Raw genomic sequence first — 24689 nt, 5'->3', positions numbered from 1 at the left:
CCGTCTCAAAAAAAAAAAAAAAAAATCTATTCTCTTAGCATTTTCAAGTATCCAGTATACATTGTTATTAACTATAGCCACCATGCTGTGCAATAGATCTCTTGAACTTATTCCTCCTGCCTCATGAAAATTTGTATCCTTTTTTTGGAGGGGAAGAGGAAAGCAGGGTCTTGCTCTGTTGCCTAGGCTGGATGGCAGTGGTGCGATCTCGGCTCACTGCAGCCTCCCCCTCCTGGGTTCAAGTGATTCTCATGCCTCAACCTCCTAAGTAGCTGGGACCTCAGGCGTGTGCCACCGTGCCCACCTAGTTATTATTTTTGATATTGAGTCTTGCTCTGTCTCCCAGGCTGGAAGGCAGTGGTGTGATTTCAGCTCACTGTAGCCTCTGCCTCCGGAGTTCAAGTGGTTCTCCTGCGTCAACCTCCTAAGTAGCTGGAATTACAGATGAGTGCCACCATGCCCTGCTAATTTTTGTATTTTTAGTAGAGATGGAGTTTCACCATGTTGGCCAGGCTGGTCTCGAACTCCCGACCTCAGGTGATCTGCCCGCCTTGGTCTCCCAGAGTGCTGGGATTACAGGACTGATCCACTGGGCCTTGTGAAAATTTGTATCCGTTTGATCAATGTCTTCTTAATCCCCATCTCTACTCTCATTCCTGGTAACCACCATTCATTCTTCTCTGTGCTTCTATGAATTCAGCGTTCTGTTATGTTATGTTATGTTATGTTATGTTATGTTATGTTATGTTATGTTATTTTGAGACGGAGTCTCACTCTGTTGCTTAGGCTGGAGTGCAGTGGCGCAATCTCAGCTCACTGCACCCTCCGCCTCCTGGGTTCAAGCGATTCTCCTGCTTCAGCCTCCTGAGTAGCTGGGATTACCGGTATACACCACCACGCCCGGCTAATTTTTGTATTTTTAGTAGAGATGGGGTTTCACCATGTTAGTCAGGCTGGTCTTGAACCCCTGATCTTGAGATCCGCCTGCCTTGGCCTCCCAAAGTGCTGGGATTACAGGCGTGAGCCACTGTGCCTGGCCTTATTTTTTAAAGTGCTTGTTTATTGTCTGTTTCTTGTCTCTGGAATGTTAGCTCTGTGGTGAGAGATCTTATCCGCCTCCTTTATATTACTATCTAGAATAGATTCTGACACTGTAGGGGCTAACACATATTTGTTGAATATAGTAAGCGGTATCATTAACTGAAAGCCAGGAAGCAAGAGGTAGCGTGGTGAAAAAGGCAGACTAGTAGAAGTTGAAAACGTGAACATAAAATGCAGAGGCAAGGCCTGGCACGATGGCTCATGCCTGTAATCCCACCACTTCGGGAGGCCGAGGCAGGAGGAGCACATGAAGTCAGGAGTTTGAGACAAGTCTGGCCAACATGGTGAAACCCTTGTCTCTACTAAAAATGCAAAAATTGGCCTGGCGCAATGGCTCACGCCTGGAATCCCAGCACTTTGGGAGGCTGAGGCGGGTGGATCACGAGGTCAGGAGTTCGAGACCAGCCTGGCCAACATAGTGAAACCCCGTCTCTACTAAGAATACAAAAAATCAGCTGGACGTGGTGGCAGGCACCTGTAATTCCAGCTACTCAGGAGGCTGAGTCAGGGGAATCACTTTAACCCGGGAGGTGGAAGTTGCAGGTAGCAGAAATGGCATGATTGCACTCCAGCCTGGTTGACAAGAGTGAAACTCTGTCTCAAAATAAAAAATAAAAAAACGCAAAATTTAGCTGAATGTGGTGGCGTATGCCTGTAATCCCAGCTACTTTTGGTGGCTTTGGCACGAGAATCGCTTGAACCCAGGAGGCAGAGGTTCCATTGAGCTGAGATCACGCCAATGCACTCTAGCCTGGGCGACAAAGTGAGACCCTATCTCAAAAAAGGAAAAAAAAAAATGCAGAGGCAAGGCTGGGCACAGTGGCTCATGCATGCAATCCCAGCATTTCTGGAGGCCAAGGTAGGAGGATTGCTTAGACTCATGAGTTTGAGACCAGCCTGGGCGTCATAGCAAGCACAAGACCTTGTCTCTACAGAAAATGTGAAAATTTGCTGGGCATGATGGTGGCCACCTGTAGAACTAGCTACTCAGGAGGCTGAGGTGGGAGGATGACTTGAGCTCGGGAGGTCAAGATTGCAAGGTTGTAGTTAGCCGAGGTCCCACTACTGCACTGCAGCCTGGGCAACAAGAGCGGAAGTCCATCTCAAAAAAAAAAAAAAAAAAAAAAAAAAAAAAAAAGGGAGTGGGGAGGGAAAGAGAGGGTTGGAAGGAAGGAAGAAGGGAAGTTGGCTGCCCTAGCATGGAAACTGGAATTGGAGAATGTAATAATAATTGAGGAGAGTTTGGTTACTAGGTTAGTGTCAAGAGTTCTGACCAGAAACTCTACAGGCCTGGTGTAGAGGACGAGTTCAGCGTTTTTAGATTCCACATGTAAGTGAGATCATGAGGTATTTGCCTGACTTATTTCACTTAACATAATGTCCAGGTTTTTCCATATTTTCAGGAATAGCAGGATATGCTTCAGTTAAGATTCAGCAAATTTTTTTTTTTTTTTTTTTTGAGACGGAGTCTCACTCGTTGCCCAGGCTGGAGTGCAGTGGCGTGAGCTCGGCTCACTGCAAGCTCCGCCTCCCGGGTTCACACCATTCTCCTGCCTCAGCTTCCTGAGTAGCTGGGACTATAGGCGCCCACCACCACGCCCAGCTAATTTTTTGTATTTTTAGCAGAGACAGGGTTTCACCATGTTATCCAGGATGGTCTTGATCTCCTGACCTCGAGATCTGCCCGCTTCGGCCTCTCAAAGTGCTGGGATTACAGGCGTGAGCCACTGCGCCTGGCCTGGATTCAGCAAATATTTTATGAGTACTTATTCCATGTGTGGTAGTGGGTATACAAAATTGATAAATATGTAGGTTTTTCTCTTAAAAAGCTTCTATTCTATTGAGAGAGATTAAAAACAAACAAAACCCCCAAAACAACAAAACAAACCAACAGGGTTAATGAAATGTGGATGGGGGGAGGTGGGAAGCATAAAAAATACAAAGTAAAAGGAGATGCCCTTCTCCCTGTCAGTGTGCCGCCTCCTGCCTCGCATAACATTAGATCCTTTTTATGTGTCAGGAAATAACAAGCATAGGTCAGAAGAGTTTTTCAGGAGAGTCCCTTTATTTTCTAACCAAGATAACATGAACAGTTAAATATTACCTCTACTGTTTTTTGGCTCTCTGGCAAGATTTCTCTTCATAATTGGTAAATTGGTTTAAAGGTCCAGGTGGTAGTTTGAGACATTACTATCTGCCTCCTCAGTCTTAGGCAGAAAAGAAATGTTTTATACATAGTCAAGCATGAGGATGACATGGTTCTCTCCTTTGAGGTACCTGCCTGTCTCTTTTATCATGAAGCTTGGTTGGCCTTGATTATATCAGGTTACAATTTTTCCTGTCTTATTTGGGGCACTGAGAGGTAGTCAGTCCCTATTCTTTAGTAGAGACAGTACAAACTAGCAAGTGTGCAGAAATTCTTTTTTTTTTTTTTTTTTTTTTTTTTGAGTCTCGCACCGTCGTCCAGGCTGGAGTGCAGTGGCACGATCTTGGCTCACTGCAAGCTCCGCCTCCTGGGTTCGTGCCATTCTCCTGCCTCAGCCTCTTGAGTAGCTGGGAGTACAGGTGCCTGCCACAACGCCCAACTAATTTTTTGTATTTTTATTAGAGACGGGGTTTCACCGTGTTAGCCAGGATGGTCTTGATCTCCTGACCTCATGATTCGTCCGCCTTGGCCTCCCAAAGTGCTGGGATTACAGGTGTGAGCCACTGCGCCTGGCCTGCAAGTGTGCAGAAATTCTTATAGTGCAAGGTATCAAAGTTGAAGAACATTTTAGGCTGTGTTCTATTTTATTCTTATAGCCTAAATTAACTTTTGGGAAACCAATGCCTTAATTTATGCCATGTGCTGCTGGTTACAGTTAAAAATCTCATGTGTTCACAGATGAAGGAAGCACTGTCACATGACAGATGGCTAAGAAAGCTATTGTCCATTGTCTGGGAGAGTTCCTGGTGCCGGAATCACACTGTGTCAAATTCTGATTGCATGTTTCCGTCTATGTTAACTTCTTTAACCTTTCTAAGTCTCAGTTTTCTCATCTGTAAAATGGGAATAATAATAAAAGTATTCCACTGTTGTGGGTTGCTGTAGGTGTTAAAAAGTTAGCCTTTGGCCGGGTGTGGTAGCTCATGCCTGTAATCCCAGCACTTTGGGACACTGAGGTGGGTGGATCATTTGAGCTCAGAAGTTTGAGACCAGCCTGGGCAACATAGCGAAACCCTGTCTCTACAAAAAAATACAAAAATTAGCCGGGTATGGTAGCTGTCATCTGTAGTCCCAGCTACTCTGGAGGCTGAGGTGGGAGGATTGCTTGAGCCCAGGAGGCAGAGGTTGCAGTGAGCTGAGATCATGCCATTGCACTCCAGCCTGGGTGACAGAGTGAGACTGTCTCAAAAAAAAAAAAAAAAAAAAAAAGGTTTTAACCACTAGACTATATTGTGTTGTGCATAGATCCAAAGATCATTAATCTTAAAAGATAAATAACATCATAATCTAGGTAAATGGTGAGGTTACTTTCTGTAAGCAAAGAATTTTAGTTAATTGGTTCTCAACAGCAGGTAGGGCTAGCAATTGGTTAAAACTTTTTTAATGAGGCCGAGTGGTGGCTCATGCCTGTAATCCCAGCAGTTTGTGAGGCCGAGGTGGGTGGATCATGAGGTTAGGAGTTTGAGACCAGCCTGGCCAAGATGACGAAACCCCGTCTCTACTAAAAATACAAAGATTAGCTGGGTGCGGTGGTGGGCACCTGTAATCCCAGCTACCCAAGAGGCTGAGGCAGGCAAATCGCTTGAACCTGGGAGGTGGAGGTTGCAGTGAGCGGAGATTGCGCCGCTGCACTCTAGCCTGGGTGACAGAGCAAGACTCTGTCTCAAAAACAAAAAATTCATTAATGAGAATGGTCAGATGATAAGGTACTCTGGTTAATTGAGAGATGAAGGTTATCACCTGTGTGTTCTGCTTATTAGTAAACACATTTCAAAAATTAGGCTCTTTTTCTTTCTTTAGAAAAGTGCTGCATCCTGGAAAGACATTGTAATGCTTCTTTGGTAGTTGATAAATTTTGATGGCTTTATCAGGATTATTTATGAATCTTAGCTTTTTCTCTATACTTCTGCACCCAGAAGGGTAGGCATGAAACCAAGAGCAAAGTTGGAAAGTTACTTCTAGACAAAATAAGATGATGGCTTACTAGTTTTTTCTCCAATTGGAATGCAGACAACACAATTGTGACTAAGAGGTGTTATTTATTTTTTAGTTGTGGATATTTAAGATTTTATTTTATAGATACAAAGGCAGGGGTGTAGAAGAACAAAAACTAGTGTAGGGCCAGAGGTCTGAGTTTTAATTATAACTCTACCACTAACTGGCTGTGTGTCTTTGATTGATTATTTCTCTGGGCCTCAGTTTCTTCATCTCTAATATTAGTGTCTTTGGCCAGATAGCTGGTTTCCAAGATTTCCTGTAATTTTTTCAGTCCCTATTGAAATAATCATGAAGTTAAGTCTTCATCAGGTAATGCAGTTTTTGATTTGAAAGTCATTAGTTGGCCGGGCACGGTGGCTCAAGCCTGTAATCTCAGCACTTTGGGAGGCCGAGATGGGTGGATCACGAGGTCAGGAGATCAAGACCATCCTGGCTAACACAGTGAAACCCCGTCGCTACTAAAAAAATACAAAAAACTAGCTGGGCGAGGTGGCGGGTGCCTGTAGTCCCAGCTACTCAGGAGGCTGAGGCAGGAGAATTGCGTGAACCCGGGAGGCGGAGCTTGCAGTGAGCTGAGATCCGGCCACTGCACTCCAGCCTGGGCGACAGAGCGAGACTCTGTCTCAAAAAAAAAAAAAAAAAAGTCATTTGTTTTGAAGACCTAGGTGTGATATTTTGCCTCCACACCTCCCATCTGCTTATTGGAATAATTTATGTTTTCCACTAGCTGATAAATATACAGGCCAGATAAAATGTTGATATTTAGATAGCACTTAATAGTTTCTGGTGCCAGGTGTGGGCATGTGTTTGCTACATTTTTGATGAAAAGGAGGTTAGCAAGTGTTTTCATGTGATTTTGCTCATTGAGTGATTAATCAAGCATTTGTTGAACATCTACAGTGAGCCATATAGTGTGGTTAAATGGTATAAGACTCAGAACTTAGGTAGTACCTTCTTCAGAAATCTTTACTTGATAGGCTTATTGCTCCTCTCTTTCTCCCATCCAGGACTGATCTAAATGTTCTTTGTATTTTAGTGGCACACAGTGCCAGGGCTGCCATGAATGGTTGTGGAATTGGTACCCTGCCTAAAGATGCCTGGATAAAATGGTAGGGGAAGGCTGAAATCCAGATTTTATTCTGCTTGACAAATTCTATTTGGTTTTTCCACCTTTTTCTAGTTTACCTGCTCAGAGTAGAGTGCTTTTTCTAATTCTTACAAAAGAACCTATGTATTCCAGCAGATATCCACCCTTTGCATTACTGTACATTAATATTCTGTATTGCTTTTTTTTTTTTTGTAGTCAAGTTTTGTACTGGGTAATGAATGCCTTGAGGTGATTTGTTGAAGTGAGCAAATGCTTCCTGAAGGAGATGAATTCTTAGGTGAGTTTTGAAAGAGAAGTGAAAGCCAGACAAGGGTAGATGTTGGAGATGGGAATGACATTCCAGGTGAAGGAACAATGTATATATGCAAAAGGACAGAGCTATTATATATAGCCCAGTGGTTCTTAAAGTGTGGTCCTAGCACCAGTGGTGTCAGCATTACTTAGAAACTTGTTAGACGTGCAGATTCTTGGCCCTCACCATAGGCCTGCCCACTCAGAAATTCTGGGCATAAGCGGTCTGTGTTTTTACAGGTCCTTCAGGTGATTCTGATGTAGGCTGAAGTTTAAGAATCACTGCTATAGCCCACCTCTTCAGGATGTATTACTTGATTGTGTTTGGAGCATGGGGTGACTAGGGAAGAGTGATTAAAATAGAGTGTAAGCCATGAGCAGAGTGCCTAGTGTGCCAAAGGAAAGTGTTTGAATTTGGTCCTTAGGCCAGTGACTGTACCTTAGAATTACCTGAGAGCTTTAAAACTATAGCAGTGTCTGGGATTTGTCCCAGACCAGCTGAACCCAAGTCTGAGGTTCTGAGGCACAGTGAGGATTGTGAACTATATATAGACAGGACTTGGTTCTGATTATAATAGTGTACATATTTATTGAAAATGTATCGAACATGGTGTCAATTAGCTTACATGCATAATAATTAAACAATACAGCAGTTTTATGTAGATATTATTCCTATTTCACAGGCAAGGTAGAAAGGTTAAGTACCTTTTCCCAATGTTACATAGCTAGAAAGTGGTTGAGTCCAGGTTTTTGTGACTCTAAAGTCTAATCTCTTAAGCAATTAAAACAAAAAACCTTGGGTTCATGAATTTGGATGGCAAAATAATTACATCTTTATTTTTACTAACCTATAACTGAAATTTAGCAGTTCCTTCAATTTCAATTGTTGGCAACAAATCACAGGTGTATTAGCAATACTTATTTTGTCACCAACAGAAATTAGAAATATTTTCATATTAAATTACAGATGGTTAGTTGGGTGTGGTGGTGTGGGCCTGTAGTCCCAGCTACTTGAGAGGCTGTAGTGGGAGGATTGCCTGAGCCCAGGAACTTGAGGTTGCAGTGACAGAGGGCCTGGGTAATAGAGGGTGACTCTTATCTCTTAACCAAAATTAGCTGGGTGTGGTGGCACTTGCTTGTAGTCACGGCTACTCAGGAGGCTAGGGCAGGAGAATTACTTGAACCCGGGAGGCAGAGGTTGCAGTGAGCTGAGATCATGCTACTGTACTCCATCCTGGGCAAGAGACCGAGACTTCTTCTCAAAAAAAAAAAAAAAAAGCCTGGTGTGGTGGCTCATGCCTGTAATCTCAGCATTTTGGGAGGGCGAGGTGGGTGGATCATTTGAGGCCAGGAGTTCAAGACCAGCCTGGCCAACATAGCAAGATACCGTCTCTACTAAAAATATTTTTTTTTTTTTTTTTTTTTTTTTTGAGACGGAGTCTCGCTCTGTCGCCCAGGCTGGAGTGCAGTGGCCGGATCTCAGCTCACTGCAAGCTCCGCCTCCCGGGTTCACGCCATTCTCCTGCCTCAGCCTCCCGAGTAGCTGGGACTACAGGCGCCCGCCACCGTGCCCGGCTAGTTTTTTGTAGTTTTTTAGTAGGGACGGGGTTTCACCGTGTTAGCCAGGATGGTCTCGATCTCCTGACCTCGTGATCCACCGATCTCGGCCTCCCAAAGTGCTGGGATTACAGGCTTGAGCCACCGCGCCCGGCCAACTAAAAATATTAATACAAAAATTAGCCAGGTGTGGAGGCACATGCCTGAAGTTCCAGCTACTCGGGAGGCTGAGGCAGGAGAATCACTTGAACCTGGGAGGCGGAGGTTTCAGTGAGCCGAGGTCATGCCATTGCACTCCAGCCTGGGTGATAGCACAGCTCTGTCTCAAAAAAAAGAGGAAACTGCAGATGTAGATACTTCAAAGTACAATTTCAATACTTCAAAATTAGGGTAATTGTTAGATTAACCTCTAGATCTTACGTAATGTGTTAAAGAATCATATTACAATATTTTAAGTTGCTTTTTTAATACATTGATAATTGAATATAATTCTCTTGTAAGCGTGGTACTATTCACAAAGAGGGAGAGTTTAGTGGATAGCTTGATGTGGGGTAGATAAGAAATTTTAAATTCATAAATCCTTTTGTCTGGGTTGAGCCTGGTGACTTACTCTTGTAATCGCAACACTTTGGGAGGCCGAGGCTGGCAGATCACTTGACCTCAGGAGTTCGAGACCAACCTGGGCAACATGGTGAAACCCTGTCTCAAAACAAGAAACAAAAACAAAAACAAACCACACACGCAAATTAGCCGGGCGTAATGGCATGCATCTGTGGTCCCAGCCACTCTGGAAGCTGAGGGAGGAGAATCCCTTGAGCCAGGGAGGTGGAGGCTGCAGTGAGCCGAGATCGTGCATTTCACTCTAGCCTGGGCTACAGAAGTGAAATCCTATCTCAAAAAAAAAAAAAAAAAAAAAAAAGTATCTTTACAGAAGAGACAGTCTCTCTTGGCTTCCCTATATCCCTCCTTTATTTGTTTTGTTAAATAGAAATGAAACACAAGTTCTTTGTTACATGTCAAGGTATTAGATTAAAAAACACTTAGGGTTTAGGAGTGCTTTTTACTAAGCATTTCCTAATAAATTAGGGAAGAGGATTATATGCATTATCTCATCAGGCATTTTAACTATCCTGTAGCTTGATATAGCGCTGTTTAATGTAACTTTCTGCAGTGATGGAAATTTTTTTATTTGTGTTATCCAGTATGGTAGTTGTTAACCACAATGATGCAGAAAGAGAAAGTAATACAGTAATAGTTAACAGGAACATAACAACATTATGTAATAATAGTTAACAGTACGTCTTAGATGCCAGCTACTGTTCTTAGCATACTGTATATATTGACTCATGTAATCCTTAAAATAGCCCCATGTAGTAGGTAGGGTTAAGTTTCTTTACAGATGAAAAAACTGAGGCACAGAGAAGTTAATTGGCTTTCCAAAGGTTATATAGCTAGTAATTAGAAGATCTGGGATTCAGACTCGGGCAGTCTGCCTTCCTTTGTGCCCCCTTTATACTTCTTTATCATTTCCCCCATACCCACAAATGCATTTACATGCTCCTTTCAGAAACAAGACATTAAAAGGAATTTAAGATAAATAACTTTGTTCTAATTATTAACTAAAAGTATTGTGGCACTTTATGGTTTATTTCCCCTTCATTACTTGATTCTAATCATGGACTCAATTTACTATTTAGTGTAAGTAAACTTGTATTCAGTGTGGTGTTTTTTTGTTTTTGTTTTTGTTTTTTGAGATAGACTTTCACTCTTGTTGCCCAGGCTGGAGTGCAGTGGTGCAATCTCGGCTCACTGCAACCTCTGCCTCCTGGGTTCAAGCAGCTCCCCTGTCTCAGCCTCCCAAGTAGCTGGCAGCCACCTGCCACCACACCCGGCTAATTTTTTGTATTTTTAGTAGAGACGGGGTTTCACCATGTTGGCCAGGCTGGTCTCAAACTGCTGACCTCAGGTGATCTACCCGCCTTGGCCTCCCAAAGTGCTAGGATTATAGGTGTGTGCCACTGTGCCCGGCCATGGTGGGTATTTTTAATAGCCAACACTGATATTGTTAATAATTTAGTTGGTTTTCCTCCCAAAGGTTAAAGTTAAGTTCTAAAATTGAATAATAATATGATTATTTTCCTTACTGAAACAAATTAAAATGTAATTCTGAGGTCCTTTTGTGATGAGTTGGCTTTGGTTAATGGATATTTGCCTTTCCCTAGAGAACATATTTGAATAACTAACCTGTTTACATCTAGCATGTTGTGTTCCTAGAGACCCAAAAAGGGTAAAGTATCTCTCAGACAGAATTCCATCCTTAACTATATTCAGGCCAACCTGGTGGTAGAATGAGATTAAAGGGGCAAGAGAACTGTCATTTCTCAAGTATTTGTTATAGGCATTATTTTTGGTGCTTTAAATACATAGCCATCATTTATTGAATACAAGTTTTTTATTAAGCCCTTCAAGTGCGTTAGATTCGTTACATGCCATTTACTTCACATATAACCCTTCAGAGAACATGGCAAAGATGTTTTTACAGATGAGGGCTTTGTTAGGCTCTTTTTCTTCCCTCTTCTCCCCTCCCCTCCCCTTCACTTCAAGGGGAAATGATCATATACATAGATGGGGAATGAGATTTGGGTGGTGCTGGAATTATCACTGCTGCCAACTCACCTATTACTTAAGGCTGTCCAAGTTATACATTTGTTCATTTCTTTTATATACTGGAAAAGAAGGCAGACAGGGTATTTATTCTTTTGTGAGAGGCAGTAATCATGTAAACAAAATAATACGATAAATGCTGTCTGTGAAGGGAATAAATGAGGTGTTATGATGGGTAATGATGAGGTACTTAACATTAAAAAAAGGCCAGGAAAGGCATCTCTGATGGTGTGAAATTTAACCTGAGGATGTGTACAGAACCTAGGCAAGAATGGCCCAGATACAGGGAAGAGCAAGGATAAATCTCTTTAGCAGAAATGTCTCTAGGAATTTAGAGAAGGCCATAGTGACTGGAGGGAGCATAATGCAGGAAGAATACAGTGGCGTTCCATGAGGTCAGAGAGGTAAGCAGAGTCTGGATTATGTAGGGTGTATTTGGGATAGTGAGGATTCTTACAGATTTTATTATAAGTGAAATGAGAAGCTGTTAGAGAGTTTTAAGAAGAGAATTGTTTAAAACACATTCTTCTAGGACGGGTGCAGTGGCTCATATCTGTAATCCCAGCACTTTTGGAGGCCAAGACAGATTGATTACTTGAGGCCAGGACTTTGCCACCAACCTGGCCAACATGACAAAACCCCGTCTCTACTAAAAATACAAAAATTAGCCAGGCAAGGTGGCATGATCCCAGCTACTTGGGAGGCTGAGGCAGGAGAATCGCTTGAACCTGGGAGGCAGAGGTTGCAGTGAGCTGAGATTGTGCTACTACACTCCAGTCCGGGTGATAGAACAAGACTGTGTCTCAAAACAAAACACATTCTTCTAGCTTAGTGGTTCTCAACTGAGGGGGATTTTGTTTTCCGGGGGACATTTGGCAATGTCTAGATATTTTTGATTGTCACAACTGGGAATAATGGTTTATGCTGCTGGCATCAGCGAATGGAAACCTAGGGATTATGGTGTATGCTACTGGCATCAGTGGATAGAGATCAGGGATGCTGCTAAACCTTCTATAATGCACAGAATAGTAAACAACTATTGGCCCAAAATGTCAATAGTGGCAAGGTTGAGAACCCCTGCTTTTGCTATTGTATGAATATTGGAGTGGTGGGTGGGGTGTGGGGAATGCAAGGGGGAGGGTTAGGTTGTTACAGTGTACAGGTGACAGATACTGTGCCTTGGACGATGGTTGTAATAGAGATAATACTGAGAAGTGTTCTTATTCTGTATGTGTATTGGAGATAGAGTAGATAAGTGAGGAAAGGGATAAATCAAGGATGATCTCCAGGTTTCTAACTAATAATTGAGTGATTTGTGATACAGTGCTAAAGTGGGGAAGACTGGGAATGAAGTATTCTGATTTTTAAATTTTTATTTCATTGAATATTAGTTGCTATTAATAGAAGACACAACACTATTTTAGTGTACAATAGGAAGGAAACAGTAACCTCATGCTGTGTATACTTGGTCACACCAGCCACTCATTGCTTTGAAATCTTACCTATTCTCAGGGATATGGCAGTTTCGTTTGTATTGTGTGGCATATGATAGGCTGTCCTTTTGCATGTATCTCAGTAACAAAACATAATGCAGCTTCATCTACTTGTGGCTGTTCTCATACTCCGTAAGTCATCACTTTACTGTTGCTTTGCAAGAAAACAGAATTGGCATTATTACTAGCAATAATTAATACTGGCTAATATCGATTTTTTTGTGCCTTTCTGCATACTTAATAAGTCTTCAGTGCCAAATTGTAGAGTAGTATTTTGAAAGCAGTTAAACACAACATGCATGGAGCCAGCAATGTAAATAGCCCAACTGATGATAATTGGTCAAACTAGTCAGATTTTAGCAATAGGAAGTAATTCTTTTGTCATAAGACTTTATTTTAAACATATACACACACACCCCTATAATTTTGTTTTCTAGTTCTTGCCTATTGAAGGGTGGTAATACTGATATATAGAGTGACTCATTTGCTTAGGGTAAGATTTTTGGTAAAAGTTCACTAAGAAATTTGGAAGCTTCCTTAGTTGATTTAAAATACTGGAAAAAATATCATTGGATTTCCACCGAAATGTTGAGGAACATCTAGATTTGCAATTATAATACTTTTAAGTATTAGACTGTTTCCATTTGGAACCTTTCTAGTTCACTTTAAAAAGACAATTTGAATTGTCAGACAGGAGCATTTCATTTTCTAAAATGAGAAGAAATGTTACTTTCCTATGGAAGACCTATTCATTATTTTTTACATATGTTTAATGTTTTTTTTTTTTTTAACAGACATTGACAGTCTTTTTTCAGCCTTATAGAGCTCTCTAGTATTACTCTTTTGTCCCAATGTATCATCCCCTCCTGCCTTTATTTTCTTAATTAGCTGACAACCTTATTTACCTTCAAAACATGTTCATCTGCTTTGCATTTTTGTCTTTTCATTGCATTTGTCTAAAACCCAACCACATCACTTCATTTTTCTGACTTCTGTGTACCTGGTGTTGCGCTGCTGAGCACAGCTGGAGAAAATAACAGCCTTGCAGACTGGAGCCACTAAGTATTCATGCTCTCCAATCTTAATTGAACCCTCAGCATTACCCAGTAATTCTCCTTTGTTCCTAGTTTTTTCTCATTCCTCATACAGTTACTTAAAAACTTGTAATCTCCTGTAGCCCCCTTACTTTACCACTTCCCTTCTCTTTTTCAGTAGATGATCTCATCTGTTCACTGTGAAACTTGAATTTAATTATTTTATTTCTGGGAGATGTTGAAAAAGTTTGAAATGAGGACACATAGAGATCACCTTAACATTTGCGATGTGTGTTGCTTGGAGGCATACAGAAAACTAAAGTATAAATTTTAGGACAAAAACAGAAAGATATATCTTTGTGGTAATTTTAGTGAGTCTACTATGAGGTAATTTTAGTACAACATCACTTTTTTTTTTTTTTGAGACAGGGTCTTGCTCTGTTGCCCAGGCTGGAATGCAATCATGGCTTGCATGCTCTGTTGCCCAGGCTGGAATGCAATCACTGCAGCCTCAACCTCCTGGGCTCAGGTGATCTTTCCCACCTCAGCCTCCTAAGTAGCTGTTACCACAGGTGTGCACCACCATGCCTGGCTATTTTTTTTGTATTTTTAGAGATGAGGTCTCACCATGTTGTCTTGGCTGGTCTCAAACTTCAAAGCTCAAGAGATCTGTCCTCCTTGGCCTCCCGAAGTGCTGGGATTACAGGCATGAGCCACCGCACCTAGCCCCATAGTGTAATTTTTTTTTTTTCTGAGGTGGAGTCTCACTCTGTCACCCGGGCTGAAGTGCAGTGGCACAGTCTCGACTCACTGCAAGCTCTGCCTCCTGAGTTCTAGCAATTCTCCTGCCTCTCAGCCTCCCGAGTAGCTGGGATTACGGCGCCCACTATCATGCCCAGCTAATTTTTGTATTTTTAGTAGAGACAGGGTTTTGCCATGTTGGCCAGGCTGGACTTGAACTCCTGACCTCAGGTGATCTGCCTGCCTCGGCCTCCCGAAGTGCTGGTATTACAGATGTGAGCCACCGTGCTCGGCCCACGTTGGTTCATTTTAGTTGTGACTGTTATTGAGCTTGAATAGCTTGATAAATCTGTCTTCACTATAGCAGATCTGGGTCAGGACACATTCTCCTGGGACTGTGTTGGAGACAAACTGCCAAATTTAATTTGTTTGAATACTCCTCACCATTCAGTTAATTTGGTTTCAGCTTCATATAATCATTTACAAGATCTGGGTTTTGCTTCCCGTGCCACCTATTTTGGATTTTATGTATTTACTTTGTTCATTCCACATAGATGGTTTATCTTGCTTCACTCTTCTTAATTTAATGCTCAGTGTTCACTTCAAGTTTTTTTTTTTTTTTTTTTTTTTGTGAGACGGAGTTTCACTCTTGTTGCCCAGGCTGGAGTGCAGTGGCGCGATCTCAGCTTACCACAACCTCCGCCTCCCGAGTTCAAGCGATTCTCCTACTTCAGCCATCCGAGTAGCTGGGATTACAAGCATGCGCTACCATGCCCAGCTAATTTTGTATTTTTACTAGAGACGGGGTTTCTCCATGTTGGTCAGGCTGGTCTCGAACTCCTGGCCTCAGGTGACCTGCCCGCCTTGGCCTCCCAAAGTGCTGGGATTACAGGCGTGAGCCACCGCTCCTGGCCTCACTTCAGTTGTGAAAGAGCCACTTGTGGATTGGATTTATCCTTACAAAGTTGAGTGAGATATATATTGCTTCTAGTGCATTCTTTTTTTTTTGAGACGGAGTCTTGCTCTGTTGCCCAGGCTGGAGTGCAGTGGCCGGATCTCAGCTCACTGCAAGCTCCGCCTCCCGGGTTTACACCATTCTCCTGCCTCAGCCTCCCGAGTAGCTGGGACTACAGGCACTCGCCACCTCGCCCGGCTAGATTTTCGTATTTTTTAGTAGAGACGGGGCTTCACCGTGTTAGGCAGGATGGTCTCGATCTCCTGACCTCGTGATCCGTCCGTCTCGGCCTCCCAAAGCACTGGGATTACAGGCTTGAGCCACCGCGCCCGGCCTCTAGTGCATTCTTGCTCTTGCATCTAGGAAGAGCATGGATTTTGCAGTCCATCCTAGATTGCTCTGTCATGTATTTAGATGAAACTTTGGAGCAAGTTCCTTTCTTGAGATCCATCCACCCACCCACCCACCCACCCAACCACCCAACCACCCACTTATCATCCCAGAGGCACTGTAGTGCTGCTGCTCCTTGTTTTCTGTTTTTCCTTGACAGATACGTTGAGGTATAATTTACATAATGTAAATTTCTCCCATTTTAAGTGTGCAGTTCAGTGATTTTTAGTTAATTTGGAAAACTGCGTAGCCAACACTATCTAATTTCAGAATACTTCTGTCACCCCCCAAAGAAGAAAATCTGTGCCCATTTGTAGTCATTTCTCATTTTCTAATCTTAGGGTACTATTAATCTATTTTCTGTCTCCATAGATAAGTTTTTTCGGGACATTTCATAAAATTGGGATCATTTATATGCTCTTTTATGTTTGGGTTTTATTTAACAATGTTTTTAAGGATGATCCATGTTAAGAGATGTTTCAATACATTCTTGTATTTTGAAGAGTACTTCATTTTATTAATTTGTTAAGTTAATGGACATTTGAGTTTCAGACATTTGGCTGTTGTGAATAATGCTATGAACATTGATTTACAAGTCTTGGCGTAGACATGTTTTTATTCCTCTTTGGTAGATACCTAGGATTGGAATTGCTGGGTCATGTAGTAAATTTATGTTTAGTATTTTAAGAAACTGCTAAATTGTTTTCCAAAATGGTTGCACTGTTTTGCTCCCACTCCCACCTTTTTTTGTTTTTGTTTTTGAGACGGAGTCTCGCTCTGTCGCCCAACTGGAGTGCAGTGGTGCAATCTCGGCTCACCGCAAGCTCCACCTCTCGGGTTCAGGCCATTCTCTTGCTTCCCTCTCCCGAATAGCTGGGATTACAGGCGCCGGCCACCACGCCAGGCTAATTTTTTTTCTATTTTTAGTAGAGACGCGGTTTCACTGTGTTAGCCAGGATGGTCTCGATCTCCTGACCTCGTGATCCGCCCGCCTCGGCCTCCGAAAGTTTTTTTGTTTTTGAGACTGTCCTGCTCTGTCGCCCAGGGTGGAGTGCAGTGGCGTGATCTTGGCTCACTGCAACCTCCGTCTCCCGGGTTCAAGTGATTCTCTTGCATCACCTTCCTGAGTAGCTGGGATTACAGGCGCCCACCACCACACTTGGCTAATTGTTTTGTATTCTTAGTAGAAACGGGGTTTTGCCATGTTGGCCAGGCTGGTCTCAAACTCCTGACCTCAGGTGATCCACCCACCTTGGCCTCCCAAAGTGCTGGGATTATAGGCATGAGCCATCACACCTGGCTGCGTTTATTGATCTGAATATTTAAGATGACTATTTGATTAGAATTCAGTATCACGAACGACGTTAGCTGTTACCATGGAAGAAGAATCAGCATCACAGGATTCTATTCCAGCTAGTAAAAAATAATAAAATACAAATATGTCACAGGCAAAAATATAATGCTTAATGATAAAAACCTAGATTTCTACCAGGTGAATGTGATTGCTTGAAAGTTTTACTTAAAGCTACTGCATAGAACAGTGTAAACATTTATTATTAATACTTTATTAAAAAAACTTTTAATTATGGAAAATTTCATACGATACAGATGAAGAGAAAATAGTTTAGTGCCTCCTCACATACTTTTCACCCAGCTTCAAAATTTACTCATTGTAGTTTTGTTTAATCTATTACACATACCTAGACTCTTCTCCCGCATATTGTAAAGATAAGTATATTCCCATTATCACATCTAAAGCCTTCCATAATAATTTTTTACTAAGAATTGGTTACTTTTGATGAGTGAGATACAGAAATAGAAATTTCAATTTCTTTTTTCCTTTGTTTTAAAATGGAGATATTTTGGAGTGGTTTTTTGCAGTAAATACACAAGTCTGTGTGTGTATATGTTTGACAGAAATTATATCTCTTTAGGGATTTTAGGTCCTGTGCTTTTCTCCCCTTCTATCAGAAAAAAATTAAACAAAATTTTGAGGGTGTGGAGGCTGAGAGGATGTTTTCATTTGGTCCATTTATGTGAGAATAAATTCATTTTATTACTGCTTTAGAGGAATTATTTCTGTCATTTGCATTAGAAATCCAATTGCTTTAAAATCAAATTCTAAATTTTACTTTCTATACGTGATTCTTTGTTTGGATTATGGATCTCACTGGATAGTTTGAGATCCATCATCTCTTTTCTCTTTTGTTTTCTGAAAACTACAATTTTTTTCCGTATTAATTAATTAATTATTATTATTATTTTTTGAGACGGAGTCTCGCTCTGTCGCCCGGGCTGGAGTGAAGTGGCCGGATCTCAGCTCACTGCAAGCTCCGCCTCCCGGGTTTAAGCCATTCTCCTGCCTCAAGCCTCCCGAGTAGCTGGGACTACAGGCGCCCGCCACCTCACCTGGCTAGTTTTTTGTATTTTTTGGTAGAGACAGGGTTTCACCGTGTTAGCCAGGATGGTCTCGATCTCCTGACCTCGTGATCCACCCGTCTTGGCCTCCCAAAGCACTGGGATTACAGGCTTGAGCCACTGTGCCCGGCAATTAATTAATTTATTGAGACAGAGTTTTGGTCTTGTCGCCCAGGCTGGAGTGCAATGGCACAATATCCTCTCACTGCAGCCTCCGCCTCCTGGGTTCAAGTGATTCTTCTGCCTCAGCCTCTCATGTAGCTGAGATTACAGGTCCCTGTCACCACACTTGGGTAATTTTTGTGTTTTTTGTAGAAATGGGATTCCACCATGTTGGCCAGGCTGTTCTCAAACTCCTGGTCTCAAGTGATCCACCTGCCTCAGCCTCCCAAAGTGCTGGGATTACAAGCATGAGCTACCATGCCCAACCTCCATATTATTTAGAATTGATTTCTCATTAGTAACAAAATGCTTTTAACACCAAAATCAATAACTTTATAGTAAATCTGGGCTTTGATTTTGTTCTCTGTCTCATCTGTATAGGCAGCTCTGCTTTTTTGAGACTCAGTCCACATATAAAATAGGGATATTATAATATCATAAGATAATGAGAAGTTTAAGTGCATGTAGATTTCTTTTGGTGGTGGGAGTAGGTGTTGAGGCAGGGTTAACAATACCTTGTGGTTTTATGCTGTATGCATATACAAAGAAGAGCAAAGAGAAACAGGAGAACAGACAAAAACGATTTAGCATTGCTATGTACACATTGCTGTTATAAACCATTTATGTAAATTCCCATTTGATCCCTATGACAGTGATGGTGGTATATGTTGTTATTATCATTCCAAACCACGACTTGTAACTGTGAAGTAATTTACGGAAGATATGTATTGTTACCCTCACTTCATATATGAGGAGACTAGTCTTGGAAAAATATAGTAATTTGCAGAAAGTCTTACAACTAGTTAGTGCAGCTTTAATTGGAAAGTTTATGTTTCTTTCTACCACCGTGGTATACTTTCCACTGTGGGCAGTTGTCTTATCAGGGAGGGAATGTGGTTGTTTTTGCTCTTTTTTGAAAGCACTGAAATGTTAGAGGTTACTTTGATAATTTGATTGGTTGGCTAATTAGAATATAGGGTTTTTTGTTTGTTTAAAGAGACAGGGTCTCACTTTAGTTGTCGAGGCTGAAGTGCATTGGTGCCATCATGGCTCACTGCAGCTTCAACCTTCTGGCCTGAAGAGCTCCTCCTGCCTCAGCTTGCCAAAGTGTTGGCATTACAAGCATGAGCCGCAATGCCTGGCAGGAATATAGTTGTTTTTTTTTGAGACGGAGTTTTGCTCTGTCGCCCAGACTGGAGTGCAGTGGCGTGATCTTGGCTCACGGCAACCTCCGCCTCCAGGGTTCAAATAATTCTACTGTCTCAGCCTCCCAAGTAGCTGGCACTACAGGCACCCGCCACCACGCTGGGCTACTTTTTGTATTTTTTTTTTGAGACGGAGTCTCACTCTGTTGCCCAGGCTGGAGTGCAGTGGCCGAATCTCAGCTCACTGCAAGCTCCGCCTCCCAGGTTTACGCCATTCTCCTGCCTCAGCCTCCCAGGTAGCTGGGACTACAGGCGCCCGCCACCTCACCTGGCTAGTTTTTTGTATTTTTTTTAGTAGAGATGGGGTTTCATCGTGTTAACCAGGATGGTCTCGATCTCCTGACCTCGTGATCCGCCCGTCTTGGCCTCCCAAAGTGCTGTGATTACAGGCTTGAGCCACCGTGCCCGGCCTGTTTTTTTTTTTTTTTGGTAGAGGTGGGGTTTCACTATATGTTAGTCAGGCTGGTTTGAACTCCTAACCTCAGGTGATCCACCCATCTCAACCTCCCAAAGTGCTGGGATTATAGGTGTGAGCCACCACACCCGCCATGATTTAAGTGAGATGAACCATGAAAAGTGAACCATGAAAACTCAAATCAATTTATGTTTTTAATTTTTATTATTGTTTTTTTGAGATGAAGTCTCTTTCTGTTGCCCAGACTGGAGTGCTGTGGCGCGATCACGGCTCATTGCAACCTCCACCTCCCAGGTTCAAGCGATTCTCTTGCTTCAGCCTGCTGAGTAGCTGGGACTGCTGGCATGTGCCACTACACCCAGCTAATTTTTAAATTTTTAGTAGAAACAACATTTTGCCGCGTTGGCCAGACTGGTCTCGAACTCCTGACCTCAAGGTAATCTGCCTGCCTCGGCCTCCCAAAGTAGTGGGATTACAGGCATGAGCCACTGTGCCCGGCCATCATCTCAGTTTATATATATGTTTTACACATACTTTTTTTTAAAAACTACTGTAGTTTTTCTGCACACTAGTTTTTGTGTCTTGCTTTCTTGGCTCAGTATTGTTTGTGAGATTCATTCATGTTGTGGGACCCGTAGTTCATTTTTATGAACTATATACTTGTGTAATTATGCCACATTTATCCATTCTATTCTTGATGGATATTAGATTATTTTTAGTTTGGGACCATTGTAAGTATTACTGCTGAGAACACTCTTGTGGTTTTGTTTTGTTTTGAGATGGAGTTTCGCTTTTGTTGCCAGCCTGGAGTGCAGTGGGGTAATCTTGACTCACTGCAACCTCCACCTCCTGGGTTCAAGTGATTCTCCTGCCTCAGCCTCCCGAGTAGCTGGAATTACAGGCACCTGCCACCGCGCCCGGCTAATTTTTATATTTTTGGTAGAGATGGGATTTTGCCATGTTGGCCACACTGGTCTTGAACTCCTAACCTCAGGTGATTCACCCGCCTCAGCCTCCCAGAGTGCTGGAATTGCAGGCGTGAGCCACGGTGCCCGGCCTCATATGTGTTTTTTAATGCACATGTGAAGCCATTTCTATTGGATATATATCTAAGATCGAAACCTCTCGGTCATAAGATATGTTGTAAGTAGAAAAGGCCAAATTGTTTTCCAGAGTGGTTTTACCAAACTTTTCTTCCAACAGCGTATGAGAATTCCCTTTTATATTCTCCCGAGTGCACATTATTGCCAGTCTTTGAAAATTGTAGCCATTTTTGATGGCTTTAATTTGCACTTTCTCTGGCTACTAATGAGTTTGAGCATCTCAGTGCTGACCATTTTGATGTCCTGTTCTGTAAAGTGATTGCTCTCATCGCTTATCTGTTTTTATTTTTAATTATGTGTATTTTGATTCATGGCAGCTTTTTATATATTCTTAATATAAGGCATTTGTCAGTTTTAAGTAGGTTACTTATGTGTTCTCGCATTCTGTAGTTTGCCTGTGGTGCCTTTTTATATGGTATCTTTTGGTGCAGAAAAGTTCTCTGTAGGCTGGGCGCAGTGGCTCACACTTGTAATCCCAGCAGTTTGGGAGGCCGAGGCAAGTGGATCATGAGGTCAGGAGATGGAGACTATCCTGGCTAACGTGATGAAGAAAAAATTAGCTAGGTGTGGTGGCGTGCGCCTGTAGTCCCATTTACTCAGGAGGCTGAAACGGGAATTGCTTGAACTGGGGAGGTGGAGGTTGCAGTGAGCCGAGATCGTGCCACTGCACTCCAGCCTGGCGACAGAGCAAGAGTCCATCTCAAAAAAAAAAAAAAAAAAAAAAAAAAAATTATCTGCATAGGTACATATGTCAGTTTTTTTCCATTAAACAGTGCTTTTTTGTGTCCTGTTTAAAAATTTTCTTTTTTCCTTGTAGGTCATGGAGTTCTTCACATCATCTATAAACTTTTATTTACTTCTCTCATTTATATATGTAATATGTACTTCACCTGGAATAGATTTTTTTGTGTGTGTAGTTTTTAGGTCAAGTTTTATTTTTTTTCAAATGGATATCTAATTGTTCCAGCACCATTTATGAATAAACAAACAAAAAAATTGCTATCACTCTGCATTGTCGTGTATTCATAAGTCATGTCCATAGATGCATGCTATGTGTCTGGGCCTTTATCCTGTTACCTTGTACCAGTATCACTGCCTTATTTAGTGAGCTTAATGATAAGTCTAAATATTCTGTAGAATAAGTCTCCTTTTTATTTTTTTCCTTGAAATATGGTCTCACTCTGTTTCCCAGGCTGGAGTGCAGTAGTGTGATAACAGTGTACTGTAGGCTTGACCTCCTGGGCTTACATGATCCTCCTATCTCAGCCTCCGGAGTAGCTGGGACCATAGGTGTGAGCCACCATGCCTGCCTTATTTTCAAAATTATCTGTAGAGATGAGATCTCCCTATGTTACTCAGGCTGCCCAGCTTGTTCTTTTTAAAGATTTGCTAGTCTGTTCTTTTGCATTTCCATGTACATTGTAGAATCACTGCATTAATTTCTCCCCATAAATAAACAGAGAAACCAATTTAACCTCCAAACCACAGACCCTTTTGGGCTTTTGGTTGGAATTATACTGTTGGCTTAGATCAATTTTGGGATGGTCAGAATTGACATCCTTTATGGTTTTCTAGTTAAAAGTCTTGCATATCTTTTGTTAGATTTATTCTTAGATACTTGATTTATTTATGCCATAGTAAGTATATATATATATTTTTCTTTTTGTAAGTGGGATTTCAGAAATTGTCGTACTTTAACCAGGAGTTTTATAGCAAAGGTTTTTGTGAAAAATTATATTCTATAATAGGTTTAAGTCATTGCCTAAAGCATCTCCAGTATTTATAAAGCCAGAGGGAGTCCAGGATGGTACACAAATAACTGCTTCTGATGATATCATTTTCCTTTTTGTTTTCAAGCAAGACTGGGTAAAGTATCGTATATTGAAATAAAACCATAACATGACCATTTCACTTATTTCTTTTTTTTTTTTTTGATAGGGGGACTTTGGCATTTTGTTTCATTTATGGTTTTAATCTATTCATGAAAGTAGGTTAAATAAAATGGTTTATTTACTATTTTTGAGTTTTAGATTTTTCTTCTTGGCAAACTTTATTTTGGGTTAGGTAGTTTCTTCTGCTCCATGGTTGGAATGGGGGAGGGGCTATAATTAAAGCAACATTGAAGTGAAATACAGTATGCACATTGCAATCTTGTTTCAGTGGAAGTAAAGTTAAAAGACTTGAAATTCTGTTACTATGGAGGAGAAGCAAAGTACGGGGTAGGCTTAATAGTGCATAGTGTTGTTTGTGAGAGAGACAGAAAAATGCTTATTTCTGAATTCTTGAACCGGAGCTCTGGAATTGGAGCACTATAATAGGAAGAAAAGGATCAGAATACAAGGAAAATAAAATAGCATGGAGAAGAGAATGATAAAACAAAATTTTAGCAGCTTCGTTCCTGGAAAACCATCATAATAACAGACTGTATTACTGTGTGAAAGTCGATAAGCATTTTTTTTTTTTTTTTTTTTTTGAGACAGAGTCTTGCTCTGTCGCCCAGGCTGGAGCGCAGTGGCCGGATCTCGGCTCACTGCAAGCTCTGCCTCCCGGGTTTACGCCATTCTCCTGCCTCAGCCTCCCGAGTAGCTGGGACTACAGGCGCCCGCCACCTCGCCCGGCTAGTTTTTTGTATTTTTTAGTAGAGACGGGGTTTCACTGTGTTAGCCAGGATGGTCTCGATCTCCTGACCTCGTGATCCGCCCGTCTCGGCCTCCCAAAGTGCTGGGATTACAGGCTTGAGCCACCGCGCCCGGCTTCGATAAGCGTTTTTACAAAAACTTAATGTTGGAATTGTGTTTGGGTGAACTTTTCTGGGTCTTAAGGACAGATTATCCAGAAAGGAAGGAAAAAGAACCAAAACCCCAGCTTGTTTCCAGGGGCTTATGTAGCCCCGCCAAATGCTGTTGTATTGTTTTATGAATAAAGTCTGATACTTATCTGGAGTTTCCAATCCCTCCTCACCACCTTTTAATATGTTATGTTATGTTATGTTATGTTATGTTATGTTATGTTATGTTATGTTATGTTATATTATGTTATGTTATCTTTTGAGATGGAGTCTCACTCTGTTGCCCAGGCTGGTGTACAGTGTTGCAATTTTGACTGACTAAAACCTCTGCCTCCTGGGTTCAAGCAATTCTCATGCCTTGGCCTTCCCAGTTGCGGGATTACAGGTGTGTGCCACCATGCCCAGCTAATTTTTGTATTTTTAGTAGAGATGGGGTTTCACCATGTTGGCCAGGCTTGTCTCCAACTCTTCACCTCAGGTGATCCACACGCTTTGGCCTCCCAAAGTGTTGGGATTAGAGGTGTGAGCCACCATGCCCAGCCCCCTACCTTTTTTCTTAAGAGAGAGGGTCTTGTTCTGTTGCCCAGGCTGGAATGAGGTGGCTTGATTATAACTTACGATAGCCTTGAACTTCTGGGATCAAGTGATCTTCCTACTTCAGTCTCCCTAGTAGCTGGGACAACAGGTGTGTGCCACCATGCTTAGCTAATTTTATTTTATTTTTTTTTAGAGATAGGTCTCATGATGTTGCCCAGGCTGGTCTTGAACTCCTGACCTCAAGCGGTCCTCCTGCCTCGACCTCCCAAATTGCTGTGATTATAGGAGTGAGCCAGGCCCCTTCATGGATTAGAGAAAAATTCACTGAAACTCAGAAATAACTGGAGTTCTTCTATGTAAATGATATGGTAACCTGCTTTTCTATATAATAAATTTGACTTCATTTAAGTTAGTTATAAATTAGGCAGCCTGGGCAACATAATGACACCCTGTCTTCCTTTTTTTTTTTTTTTTTTTTTGGAGACAGAGTCTTGCTCTGTCGCCCAGTCTGGAGTGCAGTGGC

General features: G+C 41.9%; 1 protein-coding gene across 3 annotated transcripts in view; it reads left to right on the top strand.

The window, feature by feature from the left end:
• Positions 1-24689, top strand: part of LOC105469915 (STAG1 cohesin complex component) — a 404557-nt gene that overhangs the window by 13945 nt on the left and 365923 nt on the right. The window contains exon 2 of one of the 3 annotated variants that reach the window (XM_071090954.1): positions 24360-24534. The exons of the other annotated variants lie outside the window; for them this stretch is intronic. The gene's annotated coding sequence lies outside the window, so the exon portion shown is untranslated. The remainder of the gene's footprint in view (positions 1-24359; positions 24535-24689) is intronic. 3 annotated transcript variants of the gene reach the window in all.

Source organism: Macaca nemestrina, chromosome 2, assembly GCF_043159975.1.
Source record: "Macaca nemestrina isolate mMacNem1 chromosome 2, mMacNem.hap1, whole genome shotgun sequence".
Taxonomy (NCBI): domain Eukaryota; kingdom Metazoa; phylum Chordata; class Mammalia; order Primates; family Cercopithecidae; genus Macaca; species Macaca nemestrina.
Note: the sequence above shows the minus strand (reverse complement) of the source record. Positions and strands in the feature narration are given on the sequence as shown.